Below are 4,785 nucleotides of genomic sequence, written 5' to 3'. Positions count from 1 at the left end.
AGCGGTCCCTAGAAAGCAGAGATCCTAACAGTTGCTCTTTTTCACATGAAACAATGCATGTGACGTCACTTCCTAAGTGCTAATTTACCAGAAAGAGAACAGAATTAGGTAACATCTATTCATATATTTATTGAGCAATTTTTATTGAATTAGCCCTTTGGAAAGTATAATAATTAATGTTATCAACAAAGATTGAACGTGGATATGATTTTTCAGGTCTCTCAGATGATGGAACTGAGATGAAAACACCAGCACCGCAAATGACTTGGCCAAGGTGAATACTGAGTGCGGGTTGAACCCAGGACCTGGGAGCAGATTTGATCTGAAACCCCAGGCTCTTGCTCGCCTCACTGGGCTGGAGCATCTGGATTTCTACCTGACCCTGAGGGAGCACGAAGAGACCCCACTGCCTCCTCCCCTCACAGCACCACGACCACCAACGCCCGGATCAGAGCTTCCTGGCCCCCCTTCCTTCCCTACCTTGGAAAGGCCATTGGTTCCCAGGATCAGCTGAAAATACTTGCAAAATACAGATCTGATAAAGTGCCTGTGTCCAAAATAAACGAAGAACGCTTCAAACTCAATAATAAGAAAGTGAACAATCTAATTTAAAAGTTGGCAAAAGATCTAAACACCTCGCCCAAAAGATATACAGAGAGCAAATAGGTATATGAAAGAGCAACTCAAAGTCATTTGTCATTAGAAAATTGCTTGTGAAAACAATGAGATAACAGATCACACCTATTAGAGTGGCTAAAATCTGTAGAAAGTGACAATCTCAAAAGCTGTCACACACGCAGAGCTACAGGAACTCTCACTGATTGTTGGTAGAAATGCAAAATGGTACAATCACTTTGGAAAATAGTTTGGGGTTTTGTTTTTGTTTTTGTTTTTTAAAGCTAAACATAGTCTTGCTATATAATCTCACAGTGGCAGTTTGATTAGCCAAATGAGAGGAAAACTTATGTTCACTCGAAAACCTGCACACAAATATTTACAGCAGTTTTATTTAATCTCATCAAAAACTAGAAGTAACCAAGATGTCCTTCTCAACAATGAATGGATAAACAATATTGTGCTGTTTCCATACACTGGAAGGCTAGTCAGTGATGAAAAGAAATGAGTTATCAAGCCATGCAAAGACCTAAAGGAATGTTCAATTGATAACGCTTGAAAGAAGCCAGTCTGAAAACCTACATACCCTGTCATTCCAACTGCAGGACATTCTGAGAAAGCCAAAAAGATAGAGTCAGATGATCAGTGGTTGCCAAGGGTGAAGGAGGGAAAGGAGGGATGGATTCGTGAAGCGCAGGGAGTTTGCAGCAGTGAAACTATTACATATGATACTGTACTGGGGACTCATGACACCGTGCAATAAAAACCCACAGAATTGTTCAAAAAGAAAAAAAGATAAAAGATGGAACCCTTAATGTAAACTATAGACTTTAGTTAATTATGATTATCAATATCGGTTGATCCAATGTAACAAATGGACACACTATTACAAGACACTAATGGGGGAAATTGTGTATTGAAGGACAGGGAGGCACATGGGAACTCTCTACAGTCTCTGCTCACTTTCTGTAAGAAATTGAGAACTATTCTATAAAGTAATAACTATAAAGTTTTCTAAATTAGAATGTGAAGGCTCCCAATCCAGTCTTTGGCAGCTTCCTGATACTGTGTGGTTAATACTGGGCCTTGAGGTGCACAGCCTGGAGTCAGAGCAGTTGAAGATTTCAATGTGCACTTCACCCTCTGTCCTGGGGGTGCCCCTGGAACCCAGAGGGCAGATCGGTTAGGTCGTAGTGACATCAGCACTCCAGATAGTGCAGGGTCTGGTAAGGACAGGGCAAAACCAGCTTGGATGGCAGAACTTGGCCAATACTTGGAACCAGGGATCAAAGGAGAAGGAGACAGGGAGGAGCCACAGGCTACAGAATAAGCTCCCTGACTGAAAGATACGGGTGGCCCCAGAGATTTTGGCACATTCTGAGAGAGAATTAGAAGTCACAAAATGAACTTAGGTTTCAGAGCAAAGTGGTCTATTTAAAAAGAAAGGGAAGCTGGGAGCGTGGCTCACGCGTGTAATTCCAGCACTTTGGGAGGCCAAGGCGGGCAAATCACCTGAGGTCAGGGGTTCGATACCAGCCTGGCCAATATGGTGAAATCCTGCCTCTACTTAAAAATACAAAAATTAGCTGGGCATGGTGGCGCTGTCCTGTAGTCCCACCCACTTGGGAGGCTGAGGCAGGAGAATCGCTGGAACCTGGGAGGCAGAGGTTGTAGTGAGCTGAGATCATGCTACTGCACTCCAGCCTGCTGTCAGAGAGAGACTCCGTTTCCAAAAAAAAAAAGAAAGAAACAAAGGGAAAGAAAAAAGGGAGAGAGGGAGGAAGGAAGGAAGGGAGGGAACTTAGGTGAAGACTAGAATATCCGGGAATGGGCCTAAACCATCAATCCTTTCCGTTCATGGCCACATGCTAACTAATTATAGCACAGAGAAATGATACTGTAACACCCAATACAGTTAGCGTGGGGTGAGAAGCTGCTCCCCAACCTCTCCTTTCTCCTCTGAGGACATATTCAGAATTCACAGGGAACAGAGATATTGAATCTGGCCTTTGGGTAAGTTTGGACATCCACATGAAGGAGCTGGGGCACCAGACACCAGAACACCAGGCCATGACCTGCCCTGCTGCCCCTTGCCTGCTTCGGAAGCCGCCCCACTGCGGATGGGGGCCTCAGCCCCAGCTCTGATGTTGTCCATTTGCTTTCTTACTGGGCTTCTCTCCTTGCACTGGCTCCTACTTCCCCAGGACCCAGTGGGTAGCCACCTGGGAAGGACACAAACTGGCCGTGCCCCTTTCTCTCTGACACCTCTCGATGCCTGCAGAGGGGGGCTCCAGACCCACCCTGTGAGTCGTGACTTGAGACTCGCTCACAATGATCTCCCTATCCCAGAGCAGGGCCTGGCACTTCATAGCCATGCCGTGACAGCTCAGTGAAAGGAGGCATCCCCACACGGCCCTGGAGGACAAGAATTCCACTGTGGCCCAGAACTTTCTAGTCCCAAAAGGTCCCAAATTGAGAGATGTGAAAGGCTTTCGAAAGTGGCCATTCTTTCAAACCATTATACCGACAGCGGCACCATGTTTCCCCACCCAGGACATGTCTGGAGGGCACCAGCCACAACCACACACATCTCCCCACCCACGACAGTGCAGCAGCGTTAGTTTGGGGGTGCCAGTGGGCAGGGAAGCGGGGAGCCATGAAAGCTGAAGAGGAGAATGCAGGTGGCAGTGGGACAGCAGAGTGGAAACAGAGAGAAAATAAAGCTGGGTAGAGAATGAGGGGGCTCAGGAGGGGAGAGAGACAAAGAGAGAGACAGAGAGAGACAGAGAGACAGAGACAGAGAGAGACAGAGAGACATGACAGAGAGAGACAGAGAGAGACACAGAGACAGAGACAGAGAGAGAGGGAGAGAGACAGAGACAGAAGGAGAGAGACAGAGACAGAGAGAGAGACAGAGAGACAGAGAGAGAGGGAGAGAGACAGAGACAGAGAGAGAGAGACAGAGACAGAGAGAGACAGAGAGAGAGGGAGACAGAGACAGAGAGAGAGAGGGAGACAGAGACAGAGAGAGACAGAGAGACAGAGACAGAGAGAGAGACAGAGAGACAGAGAGGGAGAGAGACAGAGACAGAGAGAGAGGGAGAGAGACAGAGGCGGAGAGAGGGAGAGAGACAGAGAGACAGAGACAGACAGAGAGACAAGACAGAGAGAGAGAAACAGAGAGACAGAGAAAGACAGAGAGAGGCAGAGAGAGACAGAGACAGAGAGAGAGGGAGAGAGACAGAGAGACAGAGAGAGAGGGAGAGAGACAGAGACAGAGAGAGAGGGAGAGAGACAGAGAGACAGAGACAGAGAGAGAGGGAGAGAGACAGAGACAGAGACAGAAAGACAGAGACAGAGAGACAGACAGAGAGAGACAGAGAGAGAGACAGAGAGAGAGAGAGAGAGACAGAGAGACAAAGAGAGAGAGACAGAGCGGGGGGGCAGATCTAGCCACTGAGGAAACATCCAGAAGAGAACACCTGTCTGCTTAAGTAAAATAACTTACACCTGACCAGGGGCAAGGGCACTGCAGGTCGTGGGTGCCACGCCCTGGTCATGCCCTGATGTTTAGGGACCATGACATCTTCCCTTTGAATCTGAATCACAATAGAGACGGGACTCTGTCCCTATCTAGGTGGCAATGCCTTGTGATTTCACCTTTTGCATCTGGCGGCTCTTCACGTCTGCTCACTTTGTGGGAGGCAGCTCTTGGTGCACCAAATAGGACGATTCAAAAATCAGAGCCCTGGAGACCTCACTGGAAGCCCTGAACAGCGGGAGCTGATGGCATCCCCGGGTGAAGTCCAAGAGGTGCAGTGCTGAGGCTCCACACGGCCTCAGGAGGATGGAAGGGGCAATCTCTTGGTGAGCGCCCACATCCCCAGGAGCCTCTGCCTAGGGGGACATGGGCCCCACGCCTAGCTTTTCTCTGCACAGGCCCTAGCCAGGCGTCCAGGGCACTGGCTGAGTCCTGGGTGATGCAAATCCCTGTGTCTTGACCTCGCGGTGGCTGGAAGAAGAACCCGTGATCCGTCCACTTGGAACTGGACTTGCAAAGAAAAGGGCTCCCGCTGCTGTCAATTTCCTCGGACTTCGGCAATTGGATTCCGCCTTCTGGAATGGGAGCATGACGTCTAGGGTCGCCCCAGGTATGGGGTGGCCTCGGAT

Source organism: Cebus imitator, unplaced genomic scaffold, assembly GCF_001604975.1.
Source record: "Cebus imitator isolate Cc_AM_T3 unplaced genomic scaffold, Cebus_imitator-1.0 Scaffold188, whole genome shotgun sequence".
Classification (NCBI taxonomy): Eukaryota; Metazoa; Chordata; class Mammalia; order Primates; family Cebidae; genus Cebus; species Cebus imitator.
The sequence above is the reverse complement of the archived record's forward strand: the minus strand, read 5'-3'. Positions refer to the sequence as shown.